General features: G+C 39.3%; 1 protein-coding gene across 3 annotated transcripts in view; it reads left to right on the top strand.

Moving 5' to 3' along the window:
- Nucleotides 1-23,954, top strand: part of APP (amyloid beta (A4) precursor protein) — a 312,122-nt gene that overhangs the window by 31,129 nt on the left and 257,039 nt on the right. The gene's annotated exons all lie outside the window — the stretch shown is intronic.

Raw genomic sequence — 23,954 nt, 5'->3', positions numbered from 1 at the left:
CTTCACAAGGTAACAGGTGATTTTTTTGCGCAATTATTTGATAATGAGCTTATATTTGAGATTAAGGTATGCACACAATAGTGTACATTCTCACTCTAGGTCTGGGGACCTTGACTCTTTGACTCTTCTGTCCTTTTCTCTCCAGTTACTTGGTTTTGTGCATTAACAAACTTTTTAATTTACCTAATTGTTTTACTTGTTTACTTGTTTCTTATCCCTTACTTAACATTGCATCATTGTTTTTTGTAGGCCCTGCAGTTCAAGATATTCATCAGCCCTTTCCACCATATTAAAATACACAGACTCCATCTAAAATCATGGATCAGAGTAACATGATAGATATGAAAGTGTAAGCATGTCACATTCCCCCCGCCACCCCCAGTCTACATAAAACTGCGAACACTTTATTGCTTGCCAAGAAAGTAGACAATAATATTGAAGAAAGTCCTCCTTTTCCTCTTCTTTGACCAACAATGGAGCAGTTCCTGACAAATGTCAGTTTGCTTTTTGAGTTCTTTAGGTTTATGTGTTGTGTTTGCAGTGGATAAATATTGAGTAACAGGTACTGACTGTATTGTATACATTGAAAACTATCCACCAACAGAGTATTTGTGGGAGGATAATGTTCTTTTTTTTTGCGGAGGAGGTTGATGTTCTTTTTTTTTTTTTTTTCTGAGACAGGCTGTCTGTCACCCAGGATGGAGTGCTGTGGGGTCATCATGGCTCACTGCAGCCTTCACCTCCTTGTCTCAAGCGATCTTCCCACCTCAGCTTCCTAAGTAGCTAGGACTACAGGAGAGGACCACCATGCCTGGCTAATTTTTTTTTTTTTTTTTTTTTTTTTGTAGAGACAGAGTTTTGCTGTGTTGCCTAGGCTGGTGTTGAACTCCTGGGCTCAAGTAATCTCCTAAAGTGCTGGGATTGTAGGCATCAGCCACTGTGCCTGGCCTGAGAATGACATTCTATAAATAGTTTCAGTCCCTTAGTTTAATCTCATATTTTGATCCTATAACATATACAATATTTGTGTGTAGTGTATGATCTGCCAACTCTCTAAGAAGATTTTAAAACTTATTATGTTAATTTCAAACATATACATCATCCAGTTTCAAAAATTAACCACATTTTGCTGTTCTTGTTTCAGCACCTCCACCTGCCCCATTTTCTTTTCCGAAGCATTTAAAAATAATTCTCAGGTATCATATCATTTTACTTGTAACTACTTCTGTTCATAGGTTTCTGAAAGGATTTGATGCAGAATGTTATAATTCTATAATGTTATAATTCTAAAATGTTGTAATTCTGTAATTATAATGTTATAATTAAACCAGTATACAGAGAGAAAGGCCACTGGATATTAGTACATGTTTTGCTCAGTCCTTTTAAGAGTCTATTAAATCACATAGGGATTTTCTGAGTACCCATTAGAACCACAAAAAATACCTGTGAGACCTTTTTCACTGCAGTAGAAGATGAGTTTCCTAGGGTAGCCCTTTGTTGCTAGAACAAATAGGTGTTTTGTTTCACCAGGAAAATCATTGGAACAGCCGTGACTCAGATTCACTAAATGAAGGAACAAAAATAGGATCTGCCTCACCTCCTGATTTTTTTTAAATCTCTAGGATGAGTAACCAGAATATTTTTATGTTGTGCTAAGTAGGTTGGTTTGTTTGTTTGTTTTTTACTCTGACTTATATGGTTTAAATTTTAGAAATATATTGTTTTTTCCTTTTTTCTTTAAAATTCTGTCTGGAATTTCCAAATGAGAGATTGTAGCTCCTAAAACCTTTCTTGGTGTTAGTGTCTTGCTTTCTGTTCTTAGTGTCTGTGGCCATTTCTAACTCCCAGTGAGGAAAGAGCTCTCTGGTCTTGTTTCTTTGTTCAATGAAGGAGCAAACCTACCTCTCCTTGATCCACTCCCCACTGACTTGTTTTGTAACAACGAAAGTTATCTCGTACTTAAAAGACAACTTGAAATTATAACACACCTGTAACAAAGTAAAGTGTATGGGTTTTTACATAGGTTTAAAAAAAGGGCAGTAACCCTTTTTTTAAAAAAGCAAAATTTAGATGGGATAGAACCCCCATCTACAAAATAGATTTTAAAATCTCAGTTGCTGTCATTGAAATCTTAACCTCCTCTCAAATACTGGCGCACCTCTGAGGAACTTCAAATACTACTTGAAAACTAATGGTCTAAGGAGGGCCGGGCGCAGTGGTCATGCCTGTAACCCCAGCACTCTGGGAGACCGAGGTGGGCGGATCTCTTGATGCAAGACTGGGCAACATGGCAAAATGCTGTCTCTACTAAAAATAGGAAAAATCAACTGGGTGTGGTGGTACATGCCTGTAGTCCCAGCTACTCGGGAGGCAGAGGTGGGAGGATCGCTTGAACCCAGGAGGCATAGGTGCAGTGAGCAGAGATCGCGCCACTGCAGGCCAGCGTGGGCGACAGTGAGACCCTGTGTCAAAAAAAAAAAAAAAAAGGAAGACGAATGGTCTAAGGAAACTAGTTTGTGGTTTCTCAGCGGGGAATGCCATTCTAGTTTCTACAGATCTGGCAACAGAAGACAGGGACATAAATACTGGCTTGCTTTGGAGTCAGGGCCAAGACTTAAATCCAGATTAAAAACCAGCTTTTTTTTTTTTTCTTCTAAAACAACCAACCTGTGTTTTGGGTCCAGTGTCTGCCTTGTAAGTTGCTCAAAGCTCAGATACAAGGAAGTAATCAGCACACATTTTTATGATAACATTCCTGAAAAGAAAAAGATGAGGTGGACTAAGGTAAATACACTGCTCCTTAAATATCCATATTTTTAGGTTATTTATGAATCAAATGGGCATGGTTACCAAAGATGAATTATAGAGGTATAAAACTCCAGTCTTAGACCTCAAATTTCAGTTTTCCTTAGGGAGTAAAACACTTCCATAATCTTACTGAGGACCTAAACAAGCCTGTACATAGTTTAACACTCCCTAGATAGGGCCTGATGGCTCCAGGATACAGTAGAATCATGAAATTGCCTATTTCTTTTTTAAAAATCTATTTTGTCCATCGTGTGTGTGTGTGTGTGTGTGTTATGTTCATTCTTTCAGAGAGGCAGTGGTGTGCAGAGTGAGAGGATCACAGATGTGTATATGACAAAACTATTTCTTTTTCTTTTTTTTTTTTTTTTTTTTTTTGAGACAGAGTCTCGCTCTGTCGCCCAGGCTGGAGTGCAGTGGTGTGATCTCGGCTCACTGTAACCTCTGCCTCCCAGGTTCAAGCAATTTTCCTGCCTCAGTCTCCTGAGTAGCTGGGATTACAGATGTGCGCCACCACGTCTGGCTAATTTTTGTATTTTTAGTAGAGACAGGGTTTCACCATGTTGATCAGGCTGGTCTCAAACTCCTGACCTTGTGACTCGCCCGCCTCAGCCTCCCAACGTGCTAGGATTACAGGTGTGAGCCACTGCGCCCGACTGACAAAACTATTTCTAAAACGTAAGTCCAGATATTCCTGCCAAGGGCTCTCTGGGGCTTCGTTTTGACTTATATGCAGAACACTCCTAATGTGGTGACGTTGGGGAGATGAAGATCTAGGATGAGAGAGAGAAAGGCAGGTAGGACACATGCCCTTCCAGTAACTTTCCAGCTAGGGCTTGCGTTTAACGTCTGATGGAGGCCTCACCATCCAGGCAGATGTACTTACTTAGGAATGAGTTTGAGATAATAAGGCTAAATGTGCTGCCTTCTGTATATAGTTTGCATTTGTCCTAATGTATGACTAAGGACATGAAAAATGAAAATTTAAGTGACTAAAATAAAAGAGATCTGTGGAACAATTGGATTGAATTTGCACCAAGTCAAGGAGAAAACTCTTCTGTATTTTGTATGTTTTGTCATGGTTCTATGATTACTTGTTAGAAAGTGACATAAAATTCAGTGACTTAGTTTGATATGAACTTGGCTATCTTTAAGTTATAGAATCCATACATATAATGTGGCTGTTTTCAACCCCCATACCCTGAGTGGTTGGGGATGTCTTGAATTTCTAAGTGAGAAGGTCTGGTGCTGTTGCATAGGTAATCATGTTAACCAGCTTTACCTTCTGATAAGCTCTCAATTTAAGAAAGTACTTCTAATCCTGGCTTTTTCTTTGGCTTGCTATCTTATTATGCACAGAGCATAATTGTAAGAAGGGATAATATCTCTTGCTGTCTATTCCCTAGGAATAGTGTGAGTACAGGGCTCTTTTAAAAACATGAAGAGATGGGCACTATTGTATAGAGACAGAGATTTGATGAAATGTTAAAATGCTGGATGATTTTCAATGAAAAGTGGAGTGGTGAAAAGTTTATTTTTAACCTATGTGGATACCTTAGATATTTAGAAACATTGAAGTTGTAAGGAAGAACAAATATCTTGACCCCAAGAAAATGGTCATATGATATTGTGGAATCTATTTGGTCTTCCTGATGTGTATGTTTCCTGACATTTAGCTCCTAAAATCCTTGGAATCTCCAGTGCTAAGAAGGTCTTATATGCTAATGACATGACTGGGGGCTGGGTAATCTGCCATGTGATTAGAGGGTTAGGACTTTCAGATACCCTCCCCAACCTCCAAGAGCTGAAGTTTGAGTTGATAAACTAATGATCAATGGTCTGAAGTTTGGAGTTGATAAACTAATGATCAATGATACCTACATAATGAAGCTTTCTTAACAACCCTGAAGGACTGCGTTCTGGAAACTTCCAGATAGATGAACCGCATGGAGGTTCCTGGAGGGTGGGATGCTAGGAAAGAGCATGGACTCTCCTTGTCTCTTCAGCCGCACCTGTGCACCTCTTCCATCTGGCTGTTCATCTGTGTGTCCTTTGTAATATCCTTTAAAATAAGTGGGTGAATGTAAGCAAGTATTTCCCTGAATTCTCTGAAGGTACTCCAGCAATGAATCAAAACAAAGGAAGGCGTGGTGGGAATGGTAGCCAGTTGGTCAGAAGCACAGGCTACAACCTGGGGCTTGTGATTGACATCTGAAGTTGGGGGAGTTTTGTGGTACTGAGCCCTCAACCTGTGGGATGTGTAATCTCCAAGTACAGTGTCAGAATCCAGTTGAATTAGAGGACACTCAGCTGGCATCCATTGGAGAATCATCTGCAGTATTTCTTGTCATGAGCTTGGGCAACATAGGGAGACCTTATCTCTACAAATATAGCTGGGAGTGGTGGTGTGCACCTGTGGTTCCAGCTGCTCAGGAGGCTGAGATGGGAGGATCGCTTGAGTCCAGGAAGCAAACATTGCTTCTCCTCCAAATGCTGTACTTTAACATGTTTGGAAACTCCTGAAAGGAATTTCAACATGAGAGAAGTTAATGGGTTATAAAGGACTCAATGCCATTTTGTAAATGTCAGAAATCAAAGTCACAACCAAGTTAAGTTGGAGATTAGGGCCAGGAAGAGAAATGTAATATCTGGTCAACCATATCAAATCTGTATTTTGGTGGAAGAAAATTTTCTTACATTGGTTCTGATTGGTTTGATACGGACAGAGAACTGTTTTCCTTTATTCTAGTATTTTTTTTTTTTTTTTTGAGACGGAGTCTCACTCTGTTGCCCAGGCTGGAGTGCAGTGGCACGATCTTGGCTCACTGCAACCTCCGCCCCCAGGTTCAAGCAATTTTCCTGCCTCAGCCTCCCGAGTAGCTGGGATTACAGGTGTGCTCTAATTTTTGTATTTTTAGTGGAGACGGGGTTTCACCATCTTGGCCAGGCTGGTCGTGAACTCCTGACCTCATGATCCACCCACCTCGGCCTCCCAAAGTGCTGGGATTGCAGGTGTGAGCCACCGCCCGGCCTATTGTAGTTGTTAATCAGTAAACATAGCCAAAAGATAAGATTGTAGACTGAGTCCATAGTCTAATGATTTGTCTTCCTAGCAATTGTGAATAATTCAAACATTCAAAATTAGTCTGGCATCATACAAACATTAGCCTAGTCCTAAAATGAGGATATTGGCAAGTGTGTTAATAAAAATTGCATATGCAATATTAATAGGTTCATTGTGTAGGCTGCTGATTACTCAGGAACTGTCAGATGTTTTGTTTTGTTTTGTCTTTGAGAGATGGGGCAGGGTCTTACTCTGCTGGAGTGCAGTGGCATGATCGTGGCTAACTGCAGCCTTGACCTGTCAGGCTCAAGCGATCCTCCCTCCCCAGCCTCCCAAGTAGGTGGGACTACAGGCGTGCACCATCATGCCTAGCTAATTTTTGTATCTTTTTTTAGAGACAGGGTTTTTGCCATGTTGCCCAGGCTGGTCTCCAACTCCTGAGCTAGAGATCTACCTACCCAGGCCTCCCAAAGTGCTGTGATTACAGGCATAAGCCACTGTGCCCCGCGCCCAGATTTTTAATATTCTCTTTGACATTGAGTTTCAGAAATGAAGTCTAAATAGTGAATTTTTAGTGTAGAATATGATGCACCAGGAAGATCACTTATCCATTTATTCATCTTCCTTAGACCATGTCAACCCGATTCTTAATTTATTTTGACCCTTGAGGTTTTTGCACCAACAACTAGAATTTAACAGGCACTAAAGTAGGGTTCTGTTGTGATGGTGTTTTTAGAAGTGATTTTAATACTCAAAATACTATAGTCTGTAACATAATTTATTGATTTTTTAATTTTTGCAAACTAAGTTGAAGTAATCAAGTGTTTATATGTTCTTTGGATGAGGCCATCTGTCAAAGAATTCTGGCCTTAATGGAGATACATATATGTTGTGAATACTAAACAGATATCCAGGTAATAAAGCAGAAATCATATGCTGTATAATGGAAATGTAAAGTTCTGAATTAGTTCACGAGTAGGAGAGAAACTTTTTTTAGATGTAGAGAACTACAATTAATTTCTTAAAGACTGCCTATTTTACATCTTGAATATTAAAAGTCGAATTCAGTGCATTGGGACTTTGTTCTTTTTGTAGATTTTGATTTGAATGAACTTCAGTTCGCTGAAATGTCTAATGGGTGCAAAGTACAGATTTAATTATAAGGTTGAGCTAAAGTCAGAATTCAAGCATATGGCATATATAATATCAATTTAATCTTTCCCCGTTAAATTTAGTTATTTTTAGTGAGTCTCAAACACCATATTTGAGGCATAACTTTTCTTTCTTTTTTTTTTTTTTGAGACAGAGTCTTGCTCTGTTGCCCAGGCTGGAGTGCAGTGAGGTGACCTTGGCTCACTGCAAGCTCCACCTCCCGGGTTCATGCCATTCTCCTGCCTCAGCCTCCCGAGTAGCTGGGACTATAGGCGCCCGCCACCATGCCCGGCTAATTTTTTGTGTGTGTTTTTAGTAGAGATGGGGTTTCACCATGTTAGCCAGGATGGTCTCCATCTCATGACCTTGTGATCCACCCGCCTCTGCCTCCCAAAGTGCTGGGTTTACAGGCATGAGCCACCGTGCCTGGGCCCTCAGGTTTTTTCTTTTTTAAAGAGGCAGAGTCTCACTATGTTGCCCAGGCTGGAGTGCAGTGGCTATTCACAGGCTCGATCATAGCAAATTACAGCCTTGAACTCCCGGCCTCAGTGAGTGTAACTTCTCACCATGCCGTAGTACTTTTATCTTAAATTGTTTATTTTTTTGTTTATGCTTTTTTAACTGCCTCTGTTTACAAAATTGACCCTGTATCTAGTGACAGCTAGATTGTATCACATTTGTCATCTAAAGATTCTATGGGCAACTTATGTTTAGTTGTTTAATATGGTAAGTTTATTGTTTTTCCTTATTTAAGAAAACAGGATCTGGATGAAAAGAAAAAATCTTAATTTAACTATCACGATTCCAATAGGAAGTAGACAGACATTCATCTGTATACATTAGGTGTCAAAGTAGAGTTTTGTGGTTTTTCATTTTGAAGATTTGAGATTTAAGACTTGGCTATCTTTCAGTCATATTGTGCTATAGATAACATATTATATAATGTTTTTCACTGATGAGGAACAATTGGTTGGAGCTCTCAGATGACTTGAATTAGGTATTAGCTCAAGTCAGTGGTCAATAAATTTGGCTTTACAGTTCAGAGGAGTTTGTTATGACTGGATGTTTCTCTCAAGTATTGCCGTATTGCTCATTTTGGCTACCAATGCTTAAATTATACTTAGTATAGTAGAAATTTTCTTATTTCCCTTATTTAAGCATGCCTCCATTACGCTGTTGTTGTCTCTAACAAGAGTTTAATAATCTTTGTTTTGGCTTAGTAAAAAGAGCCAACAAATAGGAGAGTGACTGGCTGAGTGTACTGCTCTGTGCTCAGTTATCTTAAAGGGAAAACGTTTATAGGATCACTGTGAACTTATATAAGATGGTTACATTTTGCTGGAAAACCTTGCTGTTGCTTTGGTAAATAATGAAGTGTTTTGTTTTATGGGCCTTTTCACTACTTCATTGACAACATATATGTATTTTTATTTTATTTTATTTTATTTTATTTTTTTTGAGATGGCGTTTCGCTCTTGTTGCCCAGGCTGGAGTGCAGTGGCGCGATCTCAACCTCTGTTTCCCAGGTTCAAGCGATTCTCCTGTTTCAGCCTTCTGAGGAGCTGGGGTTACAGACATGCACCACCACGCCCGGCTAATTTTGTATTTTTAGTAGAGACAGGGTTTCTCCATGTTGGTCAGGCTAGTCTTGAACTCCTGACATCAGGTGTTCCACCTGCCTCGGCCTCCCAAAGTGCTGGGATTACAGGCAGGAGCTACCGCATCTGGCCAACAACATACGTTTATATTACCCAGTAATAGGCATAGTCTAAGGAAGATAATAGAATTTATTCTTGGTAGTGAACTCTGGCTTTTTAAGCAAATTTTTTTTTCTTTGTTCTTTTCTGTGGTAGTGAGGAAGGAAGGAAGGGAAGGCTACTACTAAAAATACAAATTGCTAAATAGAAGTCAAGTCTCTGTTTGGGTGTTGAGGCTCACGTATGGTGCTGTCCAGACTTGACACATTTAGAAACAGGAATTTGCCCTTAGCATAAGCTTAGCCAAATAGTTGAGTCATTTCTAGGTATTTTAACATGATAGAATGCCTTAGGAAATGTCGTGAATATCTAAAACAGGTTTTCTTGAGGATTTTATTAGTTTCTTAAAACATGGAGAGGAACTCGATTCTCAGCGCTGGTACCTAAAATTCAGAGACATCAGTTGTGAGTTGCTGTGCTCCTCAGCTCTAAGCCGCAGTTGTCATGGTCACGCATGTCCCCTTCTGGAGAGAGGCCTTGCTGTTTTCTGCAGAGCTTCTCTTGTGCCTGGCTTGTGCCTGGAAGTCAATGTATCACCACTTCAGAGAAACACTATAGAAGCTTGGTGATCTTCAAACAAGAATTTAAAACAAGGAAGTTTCCTTTCACAGATATCTTAAAACTTGGAGCTAAATAAAGCATGTGAGTAACTGTGAGAGCCTAATTATAGCCATTTTTTAAAAAGCAGTGCACCTTTCTTTGTATCTTAAACATCGAAGAATGGTATTGTGTGTCCAGTTTTGTTTGTAAATGTAACCTTCGTGTGAATGACCATCTATTCCTTTCTTTTTGGAAGGTTAGCCAGTCAGCTGTTGTGTGATGTTCAACATTTTATATAATGACATTTTGCACAAGGTTTCAATATAACATCTGAGGAAACATTATTTAAGAAATAGTGCAGTTCTCTGGGTATTGTATTAATCATATTAATTACCTGTTGCTTTTATCACCATATCACCCTAGTATTACAAGGCATGTGTAATACTATTTTGTAAAGATTTTCTAAAGACCTTCCCTTTATAGAAAGGAAAATTTAATTCAGAAATTGGGCTGAACTCTCTTTCACTTGTGTGAAAATGGGAAAATTAGAAGTAATTTGTGTTTTTTATTGTGAAATCAGTGTAGGAACCTGTGCTTATATCATGGAAACAAAAGCACTAATATTTTTCTCCCCTCAGGTGTGGGCTTTGCTTCAGATATCCATGTCTTCTACTTTTTCTATTCTTAGTTCTTATTCACTTACTGTCTTTACTTCGTATCACTTTATTAAATTTCACAGATGCAATTTAGGAATCCAGGGATGTGATCAAGTTTGTGCATCTGCTTGTCATTGGCCACCTCACATTTATATCGCTAAATGAAAATTTAATTTACTTTCGAACAAACCACCATGATTTAGTTCACCTGTGTGGTTTAAATGACATAAGACCTAGATTTTTTTTTTCTTTTTTTGAAATGGAGTCTCACTCTGTCGCCCAGGCTGGAATATAGTGGTGTGATCTCAACTCACTGCAACCTCTGCAACTGCCTCCTGGGTTCAAGCAGTTCGCTGCCTCAGCCTCCTGAGTAGCTGGGATTACAGGCACCTGCCACCACGCCTGGCTAATTTTTGTATTTCTAGTAGAGACGGGGTTTCACCATCTTGGCCGGGCTGGTCTTGAACTCCTAACCTCATGATCCACCCGCCTCAGCCTCCCAAAGTGCTGGGATTACAGGCGTCAGCCACGGTGCCCAGCCAAGACCCGGAATTTTACACTGCACACAGTGCCCGGCCAAGACCCGGAATTTTACACTGCATTGGGACCTTATAAAATTCTTGACTTGTACTTTTTTGGCATGTTCTGAGTGCTCATGATCTGCTTCTGAAGTATTTTAGGCCTTTGGAAACACCCCTTCATTCTAATCCTCTCTTTTCTTGCTCTGAATTCTACATGTCATGTAATTATTTTGCCTAGATCCAAATCTGATGTGTTATTACAATCATTTCTGCAGGAGCTTGGCAACACTCCTGCTTTTGTTCCCTTTAAAGCTTCTTTTGGTTTTATTTTGTTTCAGTGAGAATGATCTGGTTAAGTTTTGCTTGATCATCCATTTCAGATCTCTTAGTACGTTTTTCAACTTCAGTTCCAAGTATGTTAAATGTGTCACAATGGAAGGGTCCCACCGTCAAATACATTTTGGGAAACCTCGGTTTTAAAAAAGTTAAACTGACTTCATTTTTATGGGATTTTTTTCAAAAGCCTCCCGTATGCATCTTGAATGATCCCATTTCCCGTATGTGTTTTATGACAGAATTCTTCCCCCTCCCAGGTAATAACTGTTGACGTTTTCTGAAAACTGTTTTTGAGAACACTGAATTAGGTGTGAAATGAGGCATTTATTCATACTTAGTAACGAATGCCTTAAACATCGTTGGGCTATTTTGAGTATACATTGCTAGTGATATGTTTAATAACTTAGTGGTATAAGCATGCAATAAAAAATTTCTTACACATAAGAAGTTCTGTGTAGACACGAATTTAATACTGTGGCTGACGAAATGAACCAAAAAATTTAATATCTTGAAATTTGCTTCTTAGTGGTATTTAGAATCATTATGATTCACGGATTGTAAATTGTCAGAGTGGACTTCATGAACCTTATATCAGACATTTTGAAAAGAGCTAAAATTGCCATTAAACTGCATGAATTAAAATATCTTAGATAGTTTAAAAATACTGTGTAGACTTGGTGAGTCAGATCTGCCACACTGAACGTGTAGCTGGGGGTGAGGACACACGTGCTGCAGTGTCGTTACCAGTTTGTCTCTTTTAGAGACAACTTGGCAGGCGGACGCCTTGCAGATAAACAAGAAAAGATTGTCTATTTCAAGTGGCATAAGACATTCTTTAAACCAATGTGTCATATCTGGTTATATAGTCAGCATTTTCTTTAGTGCTGAAAATCCTCTCTCAGGATTCCTGAATAAATAGCAGATATCTTAGTAGGGATAGCTCGCAGGAGATTTCAAATGCTGTATATTCATCCGTTCAGTCTCCCCAGATGTCTTACGAACGTGCTCATATTCGTTTTCTTTTCTTTTCCCTCTTCCTGCTAAATACAAGTTGAGGCAATATGATTAGGTCTTAAAGTACTTACTCTCCCTTTTATGTATATTATTGCATTTTAATTCTCATAATATCCTGTGAGGTGGGATGTTACTGTGTCCATTTGACAGATAAGAAACTCAAGAGATAAAGCTATCGGCTTCCTCCAAACAGCCGGTAAATACTAAATACAGAATTGACTTTTGCCTTTTGATTCCAAAGACCATATTGGTACTTTGATGTGTGGGTCCCTTCAGCCAGTTCCTACAGTGACCCTGACCCAGCTATGAGTCCCCTGAGGTCTCTAGAGATATAGACAGTGGGCCGGGCGCGGTGGCTCACGCCTGTAATCCCAGCACTTTGGGAGGCCGAGGCGGGCGGATCACGAGGTCAGGAGATCGAGACCATCCTGGCTAACACGGTGAAACCCCGTCTCTACTAAAAATGCAAAAAATTAGCCGGGCGAGGCGGCGGGCGCCTGTAGTCCCAGCTACTCGGGAGGCTGAGGCAGGAGAATGGCGTGAACCCGGGAGGCGGAGCTTGCAGTGAGCCGAGATCGCGCCACTGCACTCCAGCCTGGGCGACTAAGCGAGACTCTGTCTCAAAAAAAAAAAAAAGAGAGATATAGACAGTGATGGATTAGACCCTGTTCATAGTTGGAGATACAAGACATAGAGAAGTTTCCAGCAATAATTTTTTTAGTTATATATTTTCATAGGGCTTTTGATTTATGTAACCTATTCGTATATATTTGTTATTCCAGTAGAGTTAATGCATTATTCAAGGAGATTCCAGTTTTTAGCCTTTTCTCCATTTGTCTAAGTTGTTCATTATGAAATGATTGGCTAGAATTAGAAAGTCTTTACCTACGGAGCGATTCTGACTGGCTTCCTTGGTCTTGGAACCCTAGTTATGAGTGCATTGTCTTGCTTCCTGCTGAACTTTGCCCAGAAATAGTTACCACCTCATTTTTTTAAAATGAAAGCTGGATAATCAACCCTCAAGATTTCTTAATTAAAAGATTACTGCTACAGATTGACCCACAGGGAGTTAATGCAATAAAATTATTTTTGATCATTCTGTATGAAATAATTATGGGCCAATCTTCTGTAATCTTTAGTTGAAGGGGTTATCTTACTTAATGTTAATAACTTTTGATACACCAGCTACCTTTGAAAAATTAACGTAGGTTTTTTTTTCTTTTTTTTTTTGCTTCTGTGGAAGGCAGGCTGTATTTTATAGGATTTACAGTTTACATAGTTATTGTTTTATGTCAGTTGGATTAATTATGTTTTGGGTAGAAACTCTGGTTCAACCAATATTTGAATGCCAATTTTGTTCTGTGAACAAATAGAAATACAGAGATCAGTAAGACATGACTCTTTCCCCCTAAGTAAAAACTGAGGTTGGAGTTTTCAACCTAGGCATTATTGACATTTTGGGCCAAATAATTCTTTATGTTGGGTGGAGGGGGTGCAGGCAGGGGAGGCTGCCTGTGCATTGTGGGATGTTTAGTAACATTCCTGGCTTCTACCTACTAGATAGATGCCAGTAGCACCACCCAAGTCGTGACAATCATCTTTGCCAAGAACTTTGAGCTTCTACGTAGAAACAGTTCATAGGGCTCGAAAAGCAAGGTGGCCTAGGACCCATGTAGTTAGCAAGCTTTCCTTGGTGGAGAACCACTGCATAGCTGAACAACATGGGTGAGGCTAGTGTTAGGGTAAAGGAACTCTTGACTGAAGATTGGCCGTGCACAGAAAACAAAGTGAGCGCATAAGGATCTTTGGGGATTTACCTTCATTAGGCCACTGTTGGTTAGCGTTAGGTGTACACCAACATTATTACCTCTTTAGAAACAGCCATGCATGTAACATTTTAGCAAATCTGAAAAGACACTTCTATTCTAATTACCTAAAATTCTTATTACCTAGAATTACATGCTATGAACAACGGCAGTGAAGTCAGAAGCCAGAATCTATGTGATGTTATCTGTTTTGTGATCACAGTTGTGTTCTTCTCTTAGTTTATTTGAACGAGTTTGTGAAAAAAGTTTTTGTGCTTATGTAAATACTCTTTGCTTAGATTTTTTTGGTAGAATGTAAATCTTTCCCACACAATGCTATACCCCTCCTGCCCAAGGGCAAGATACAGATTGTACAGCTTGTTATTTCTCTGTTTTAGGGCTTATTCCTCTGTAGACATGTCAAAAAGACATCCGTGGGGGGTCAGGAATGCATTAGCAATTCAAGCTGATAATCTGCATGGTGAGAGTCCAGATAATTTTTTCCCCAGGTCACACAGGCAGCTCTGCACAGATCTGTTAAACATCTGCTGGTTTTGAAAATTAAAATAAGTTCCCATCACTCAAGGCAATGAAATGTAGATGAATCGCTCTGCCAGATTGACTCTTAGAACTCTTGATGTGATGTGGGGCTAGACAGAATGGGCTGTTTGCTAATAAATCAGGGAAGGAGTGATTGTTTTTCTTCTTTTTCTCTCCCACCCCCGTTAGGACAAACTCACATTCTCTAGCCTGGTGCACTCTAATAATGCCTGTTGACCTTGGCCGTGAAAGCACTCCAGATTCACCCCCCAAACACTGCACCGAATGTGCTCATCCTTGAAATTTACAAGCCTTAGAATCTTTCCCACCTCCACTCCTGTTTTCTGCCTCCCTGCCATGCCTGGTGCTGTTACTCCTGGTGCTTCCAGTCAGACGGTAGTCTTGGCTGTGCAGTACCTTTAGCAGCCCTCAAAAATGTTTAATTTCTTTTAAAATAAGAAGGAAACATAAAGAACATGACAATAATCATGAATATACAATAATGAATCCAGCTTGACTTAGAGTTGTCTTTATACCAACAGAGCCCTAAAATATAGCTTTTCATGGTTTCTTAAGAGAGAAAGGGACCCACGAAAGTTGTCCTGGGCCCCCACATCCTCCTTATACACAGGTGGGATGCTGCTCTTGCTTGCTTTGGAATGTGGCAGCAGCTCCCAGTGACTTCACACGTTTATTACAAATTCAAGGTCATTCGCACGCTAGCCCTGTGCTACCTTTCATGCCTCCTGTCCCCATACTCAGCCTGGACACGTTTTCTGCCCTGGTCTTTGGTCTGCCTTCCTTCTCCTTCTCCAAGTCAAACCAGTCACTCTTTCCTGAGAGCTCTTTGATACACCCTTGCCAGATCTCTGCATTAACACTCCAGCACCTTTGCTTAGCCAGCTTGGCCTTATTTGTGTCTCCACCATTAGATTTTCTGTCCATCAAGGTCAGGAATGTTTTTGGGTTACCACACTGTCCCCAACTTTGAATATGTTCACTGCCTGGAAAATGTTTATCTGAATACAAGGCATCAAGCCAGAACTTGCCCAAAACTTAACCTAGGACTCAAACAACTCTGAAATCTTATCTGTGTAGAGTGGGAAGGGCATGTGTTTGATAACCATCAGCATTTGCTGTTTTGCTTAGCCATCAACAGTCCGTTTCTATCTCTTCCTCATAGTATTTTCGGGTGTATTTTTATACACCAGGCGTTCACTCCAGGTGTTAGGTTACACTGAAATCTCTGACAATCAGTTCTGTGCTACTGAAGGCTTTTAGTTGCAGGATTAAAAAAAAAAAATAGTTGATTGCACATTCGAAGTCTCGCTGCTCATACTGTTTGTGTAATTCTTGGAGTCTAGTTAATCTGATTTTTAAAGTGTTGCCTGAATTACAGAGGAATTCAGAAATGTGTTATCAAAGAATCAGGAAATTAACATTGAAATTCATTGAGCAACATAGCTAATAGGTTGTCTTGCTTTTTAAGCCTTCTTGTTTTCTAAGAGGAGCCTGAGGTCCGTGGACAAGTTGAACTGTAACTGGTATTTAGGAATTGGTAAAGACAGAGGCGTGGATGCTGTGTTTTCTTTAATCTGTTAGGAAATTACTCTGCTGGTGCCACAAGAAAAAATTTCACAGGTATCTAAATTGGAATTTATTTTGTATTGTTCCATGCCTTTGTCAATAATTACATTTTCTACCTTCTAGTTTATTACTGTTATTGTTTTTCATGCCAGGTGTTTCTTACTTGTTGGCCTAAGTATTTATTGAATGCTTATATGTGGGAGTGAGAGAGAGAGGCCAATGCTAAAGAGTAGGGAGTAAGCCCCAGACAGTGAAGTAACTTTTGTCTTGTTTGCACATTAAAAAAAAAAAAAAAAAAGATTAGAAATCCTTGCTCTATATACTAGAAATATTTGATGTTCTCTTTTCTTCTCTTCTAACAGAGAAAACTTAGATGAATACTTACAGGCTCTACTGTCAACTAACCGCACCCTCCTAATATTGGCATCTGCATATTTACCATTGTCAATATCAGATTGCCTCCAGTGTTGTGTCACTGAAACTGACATTGCCATTACATCCAAGAGTAAGACTGCAGTGTGATTTTGTGGCTCCTGGTCTTCCGTTCTTTCGGCAACAGTCTTTTATAAATACAGTCAAGAAAATAGATATAGAGTCTTCACTGTTACCTTCCCTTCAGAATTATTTTCTCCTAGTATTGTGGTTCCTGATAGCCTTTATTCCTATAGAAATGGCAATTTGAAAAATTCCTTTTGTGAATCTGAGGGCTCTACAAAGGAAAGCTTCTTTGATAGTGCTTTGGTGTAAGTTATTTAAGAAGGACAATCTACCCATGCTTATCAAGCAAATAGCCTGAAATTTGGACCTGGAGTATTCTTTAGTGTTCCAAGTCTGCAGGAAAAGAAATAATCTTGGCTTAAACTAAGTAACTTAACAGAATACAATTTGAACAATGAACAAGAATGCTGTTCGAAAATTATCTTGGGTTCTTTATGTCAAGTTAATGTTCTCACTGAATTTCTATTATGTTTGTAAAGCAGTTTTCTCCTAGACCAAAAGTCCTAGTAATAAAACCACAGCAGTATGAGAGTTATAAGCACACAGCAAAGGCTGATGAGTAAATGTTATGACACTTTGAAAGGAAATAACCAAATGATACAATGTAAATATCCTTTGTGCTTATCAAAAATATGTCACTTCATGTTCTGTTCCTGCATTATTTCTGTAATTATGCTAAAAATAGAAAGGTAAAGGTCTAAGACCATAAATTCTTTGATGCCCTTTCCTTAAAAGTAAGGAATTATTATCTTGGATTCCTATGTAATATACTTACTTATAATCTCACTTGTTCTGACTGCAGGTGGCCTCTTACTATCTTTACATCCATGTGAATGTGTGTGCTTTGATGTGTGCCTATAGAGATAAGAACAAAAGCAAATGTCAAATATCTGAATTCCTGTTTCAGTGAGCTTTCATGGAGTAAATTCTTTTGTCTACTTGCCTGTGACCTCTTCTAATATGACTTGCATTAATGACCTTTAAGAAATCTTTTAATAAAATAAAAATGTTTATTAAAATCTTTCAATAAAAAATTTTTATTAAAATCTTCATACGTGTTGCTTGAAAAGAATCTACTCATGGCAAGGACCAGTTAGTACCATTTTATGAAATCACAAGCTCATGGGCTTGTGATAAAACATACAAGTACGTTAAATTTGGCATTGGTAACGGCAGGCAGACTCACGTGAAAAATGCCCTGAACTGCTCTGCCTCATGCTGGTGGGAAGTCAGGTGGAAATGACTTTCTAGAGAGTTTAGCTGGCCTCCGAGCTTAGTGGGTATTCACTCTCCTTATCCTCCAATAGCTGCTCGGAGATTTTAATGCACATTGAAGGACAATATGATAACCTGGAAAATTAGCATTTTGGTAAGGGTCTTTAACTTCATTAGTATTTTCATACCACTTTGGTACTAGAAATTGTAAAGATATTAAAGGGTATGGACAATGTGGAATGTATGTCCCAGACCCAGAAATGTGTACTGACTCCTCACTGTAGCCCAGAACCGAAAATCCCGCTAATTGCCTCTTCCCATCCTAGCCTGAATTGCCTCTCTACCTATGTTGGTTTTACAATGGCCTGAAAAGCCTGAAAGCTGGTAGCAACTGTATAGGAAAATAGAGTTGGGATAAATTTCTGGGCTGACAAAAGGATAGAGGAATATGCTTCTTTTTCCCCTTGTTCTAGTATATCAGCCACTCTAAGATGCAGATGTATGAGTATGGCTCTACTGGGCAAATTCTAGTTAAGTGGCAGACCCACTACCTCTTCTGGAAGCTTGTTTTCCTTTATATTCCCACCTGCAGCTTTTCAAAGACTTAATCTCTTCTCTTATGATCACTTGGTGCTCTGTTTTGTCCGTGCTCCACGTTCCGAGTGGTCAACATTGCAGTAGGTCAATGAGAAGAAATGGGAAAAATGTAAGAACCGGAAACCTGTTAAAGTTGCACTTACTTGTGCATTAAGCATGTTGGCGTAAGTCTTAAACTCTAGAAAACTCACTGTAGTGCTGTGAAGTACCACCGATAAAGTAAAAGTTCACTTTAACGCTGTATCCTTATTTAGTGATGTGTATGATGTTGTGTAAAAGATGAGGATCTGTGTATACCCGCTAGGTGATGAGTGAGGTAACATGAATAACATGGCAATATCCTAACTGTGCAGGTATGAGGAGTAACCCCCAGGAATATAATAGCAATTAAACTTACAAATTATGTGGGGATAGTCTTTTAGGGCAATAAAATAAATTGTATCTAGAGCTCATAACTCTTATGCATACTTGGCTAGGTCTATGCAGCAAAGCACAGGTGATACTGAGGCTTTAACTTTGGGATTTGTTTGGTGCTGAGTCTGCCACATGGTGAAATGTGATATGAGCTCAGTGCGAGTGTCACGTGATCAGTCTGCTTGCCCCAACATGCCAGAATTCCATTTCTCACCCCACTGTCTCCTCTGCATACATACCTACCTCCCAGAGAGGGCTGGGTGGGAGCTACATGTGGCAAGAGCCCTCATTGCTTTTGTTACACAGATTTCAACACATACGGCTTGATGGAGTGCGATTGCAGTAGCATGAGTCTTTGGTGATGAAATGTGCATGTCCTTTGCTGGGAGAAGTATAATTATAAGATTTTTGTACTCACATAGCCACATGTGAGGTATGAGCAGAAACGTGGTCTCTTTAATAGCATTGGATTGCTTTCAGATTTGAAATATTTCCTTTTAGAAATACATTAAGTGTAAACAAAATACATTTAATTTTTTTTAAAAAACCATGCCTTTGTACAAATTGTTTATCATTTACAGAGGTCTAAAAAAAATAGGAGAAAAGTTAAGAAGCCCACAAAATCAATCAGATCTAAAGATTGCAAAGATTGTTTATCATCTCCTTAAAAGCTCCAGTGCATGTGTTTACAATATCATTGTGTTTGCCTCTGCTCAGATTCTTACTTTCCAGGTCTAGGACAACCCAAAGATCATAAGCCATAACTGATCCTACCTTATATAGTACATTAAATATGAAATATTTATGGCCAGGCATGGTGACCAGTTCCTGTAATCCCAGCACTTTAGGAGACCAAGGCAGGAGGAACCCTTGAGGCCAGGAAGTTGAGACCAGCCTGGGCAACATACTGAGACCTTGTCTCTACAAAAAAAATTAGCCAGGTATGGTGGTACAAGCCTGTACTCATACCTGCTCAGGATCGCTTGAGGAGTTTGAGGAGTTTGAGGCTGCAGTGAGCTGTGATCACCACTGCACTCCAGTCGGGGCAATGGTATGAGACCCTGTCTCTTAAAAAAAAATACAAAATGTTTATGAAGTTTCTGGCTAGGTATGTGCTAAATGTATGCCAATTGAAGTAATTGAAGTCTTGATTTTCCAAGAACTTATAAAAAAACCTGAGAGGAGATGGCAGGTATGCAGTAAGATTAATAAAGGACAAATGTGTAATATGTTGTCATGTACATAACTTGTTATTGTATTGTATATTTTATACTGGTTTATTTCAGGCATGTTAAGGGCAGTGCTGTCCAACAGAAATATAATGCAAGCCACTTGTAGAATTTAAAATTTTCTAGCAGCCATATTTTACAAAGTAATTGGCGTTAATTTTAGGCATGTATTTTATTTAACCCAATTACAATCATAGCACGTAGTCCATATAAAAAATTTTTACAGATTTTTTTATATCACAATTTTTGTACTATAAAATATTTATGGTCAAGCATGGTAACTGATGCCTGTAATGCCAGCACTTTAGGAGGCCAAGGCAGGAGGAAGTGCTTGAAATCCAATGTATATTTTACACTTAAAACGTATCCGAATTGGAACAATAAATCTTCATCAAAAAATTTATTTTAAGTTCAGAAAATTTATAGTTAGAAAGTAGATTCACTTACCTGAGTTCTGGACATGCTTCAATGTTTAATAATGGGATGGTGTAACAGATTTTAAATCTACATTTATATTAAGTATAAATAAATAACATGAAAAGCTTCTCCATCTCACTAGCCTTGTTCCAAGTGCTCATACACCACAGGTGGCTAGTGCTTTTGCCCTGTTAGATAGTATGGGTTTAAGATATTCAACGATATGCAGTTGACCCTTGAACAGTAATGGATTGGAGTGCTAACCCCTGTGCAGTCAAAAATCCATGTATAACTTTTGACTCCCCCCCAATTTAACTATTATTAGTCTATTGTTGACCAGAAGCCTTACTGATAACATAAACAATTAATACATATTTTGTATATGTGTAATATACTTATTTTTTTCTCTAGCTTACTTTATTAGAATAGTTATTAAAGAAAAGCATAAGGAAGGGAAAATAGGCAATTCGTTAAGTGGAAGCGGACCCGCCTAAGGGTCTTCCTCCTCCTCCTCTTCACATTGTATAGGCTGAGGAGGAAGAGAAGGGGCTGGTCCTGCTGTCTCAGAGGTGGCAGAGGCGGAAGAGGTGGAAGCAGGAGAGTCAGGCCCGCCTGCTGTAACTTCTGTTGAAAAAGATCTGTGTATAAGTGGACCCGGTCCGTGCAGTTCAAACCTGTGTTGTTCAAGGGTTAATGCGGTATAACCACATAACAGAACTGCACTTGTACCGCTTAAATTAATATATATGTATAAGCCGGGCGCGGTGGCTCAAGCCTGTAATCCCAGCACTTTGGGAGACTGAGACGGGCGGATCACGAGGTCAGGAGATCGAGACCATCCTGGCTAACATGGTGAAACCCTGTCGCTACTAAAAAATACAACAAAAAACTAGCCGGGCGAGGTGGCGGGCGCCTGTAGTCCCAGCTACTCGGGAGGCTGAGGCAGGAGAATGGCGTGAACCCGGGAGGCGGAGCTTGCAGTGAGCTGAGATCGCGCCACTGCACTCCAGCCCGGGCAACAGAGCGAGACTCCGTCTCAAAAAAAAAAAATATATATATATATGTATAAAAAGAACTGTGTAAGGGAGGAGAGTTTCCAAGAACAGCAGCAGGAGGGAGTGAAGGTGCTTGTGGGTGTAGGGCAGTAAGGCCTATAAGGCTACAATTGAAAAGTCTAGAGGTAAGCCCCTGAGCACAAGGGATTAAGCAAAAACAATCAAATGAAATGCCACATGTTAATCATAGTATGATGACTTTAGAGCGTGACTAAAAGCATCATAGCGTATGGCTTTAGATCACCAGTGCTTTACCTGCTATGTGGGGCAGGAATGCAGGTTTCAAGCAGGGAGGTGCCCAGCTATGAGGGTTTCCCACAGATTTTAAGTACAAGGTTCCACTGCTTAAAAACTGTGGAAAAGTGTGAATCTCTGACTTTCTACCAACTTCGATAATCTCTTCGGAAATGCTGCTGGTTGATTGTCCATCTAATTTAAGTGACTTGTTGATGAGGTGCTCATGATCTTACGATGTTTCTTCCCAACCCCAAATATTTCTCCATCACTGTTGTTCATTTCATTGGGTACTTTCTTGTGATTTTCCTTCAGATGTCTTCTGCCCTCAGTTTTTTCGGATGAGCTAGTTCTGTTTTCTTTAAATTCTCCTGATAAAATTTTCTTTCCCTCCAAGTTTATTTTTATTTTTGTTTTACTATTATTATTATTATTATTTATTATTATTATTGAGATGGAGTTTCACTCTGTCACCCAGGTTGGAGTATGGTGGCATGATCTCGTCTCACTGCAACCTCCGCCTCTCGGGTTCAAGAGATTCTCTTGCCTACTCCTCCTGAGTAGCTGGGACTGTGAGCATGTGCTACCACGCCTGGCTAGTTGTTTTGTATTTTTAGTAGAGAAGGGGTTTCACCATGTTGGTCAGGCTAGTCCTGAACTCCTGACCTCAAATGATCTGCCCGCCTCGGCCTCCCAAAATGCTAGGATTACAGACGTGAGCCACCACAGTGCCAACCCTATTTTTATTTTTATTTTTATTTTTTTACTGTTTATCTAAAAATGTGATTGCATCCTTCTAGATTTTATTTGATGCAGCAAGATTTCCTGTGGTCATCTGGAGCTGTATTGGTGAAGCTTACGAGTGTATTAGCTGTTTTTTCATCTTCTTCTCTTTCCTGTCATCTAATACTTCAAATAATTATTTAACACAATAAATAGGATCTTGCATATACCTAAAAAAAGGCAACTTGAGAAAGTTTCTACCTTCTGAAATAATCTGTGCCTTGATTCTATCACTTAGTATTTTAGTTATTCCTATCAAATACATGACTGTGTTAATTTCTCTTGCCACAAAAATGCAGCAAAGCCACAAACCCACTCCAAAATTTCATGGCTTAGAACAATAACCATTTATTATAGCCCACAAACTCCGGGTTCAGCTGATCTTGGCTTAGCTTGGCTACATTTGATAGAAAACAGTAGAAAATTAGAATTGAATATATGTAGAATATCTCTTGTACCAAAAATGAAGAGGAATAATAGGTTTTGATTGTTCTTTGTCGTATTCTGTGCTGGGTGTTAATCTGTCCTAGCTGTCAGAACCAGTAGAAGTCATATTGGAAAATCATTTATTTGTTACTATCCAATTTCTTTCAGTGAATGCCATTCAAACCGCTATCTCTGAGGAGCCCAGTTACCAAGTCCTCCACCTTGTTAGCAACATGGACTTAAATGCACTAATTCTAGAATGAGATTTTAGCAAAGCACCAGCATTTGAGATTTGTGCAAATTGAGCTCTTAAACCATGTGTATGTATGTGTATGTGTGTGTGCATGTGTTTATTCTAGCACTACCACTACATAGCATACAGGTAGCTGTATAGCAGGTATATATACAGGTGTATATGTATATAGGTAGGTATATGTCAACTGTTGAAAAACTAGAAAATACAGACTAAATAATGTAATGGTTGAAAAACATTAATAGTTGGAACATTGGGAGATTTGGACTCCTAGTTTGCAGATGCAGTTGGCTGCATTTGATTTAAGGAAAGAACTGACTTTGGAGAAATGTGTGTTTGCATTTCAGGAGAGATTTCTTAAAGAGGAAACTACCAAAGGTTGCTACATATTAACATCTAGTGATTTAAATTTGAGAAATGCAAATTAGACATTTAAGCAGTGGGTTTGCTTCCCATTTTACTTGCTCTAAAAGTATTTTTTTTTAAAGCCAGTAACAAAGACATGCAAAATAGCACTGCCATGGGGGAAAAATTACTTGAAAATAATATTCAAGATTGAAAAATAAAAAAGCTTGAGATCTAGTACCAGGAATGCGAGCTGGCTTGTTATGGCAAAAAGCAAGCGTGTGCTTTGGAATGACACTCTCGATTAGACTCTAGGCGGGTTTTGAGCCCTTCTGATTATCTGACTAGATGTGGAAGTGACTTATCTTGGTTTTTCTGAGTCAAATGAGATAATGAGTAAAGGCCTTAGTAGATGTTGGATTTTTGCCTGTTAATAACCTTCTTTCTGTCTCCGTGTTCACAAGGTCAAGGCTGATGAGATATGGCAATATTGAGAGAGTCAGAATAGGATAAAGATCTCAAATACTGTATATATATATTTATTTATTTTATTTTATTTTTTTCCCTTTGGTGACTGTATGAGACATGTCAGTAAAACTTTAAAGACAAGCCAGGCTTTGTGACTCATGCCTATAATCCCAGCACTTTGGGAGGCCGAGGCGGGCAGATCACTTGAGGTCAGGAGTGGCACCATGGCAAAAACCCATCTCT

Source organism: Mandrillus leucophaeus, unplaced genomic scaffold (genome assembly GCF_000951045.1).
Source record: "Mandrillus leucophaeus isolate KB7577 unplaced genomic scaffold, Mleu.le_1.0 Scaffold567, whole genome shotgun sequence".
In the NCBI taxonomy this organism is placed as follows: Eukaryota; Metazoa; Chordata; class Mammalia; order Primates; family Cercopithecidae; genus Mandrillus; species Mandrillus leucophaeus.
Note: the sequence above shows the minus strand (reverse complement) of the source record. Positions and strands in the feature narration are given on the sequence as shown.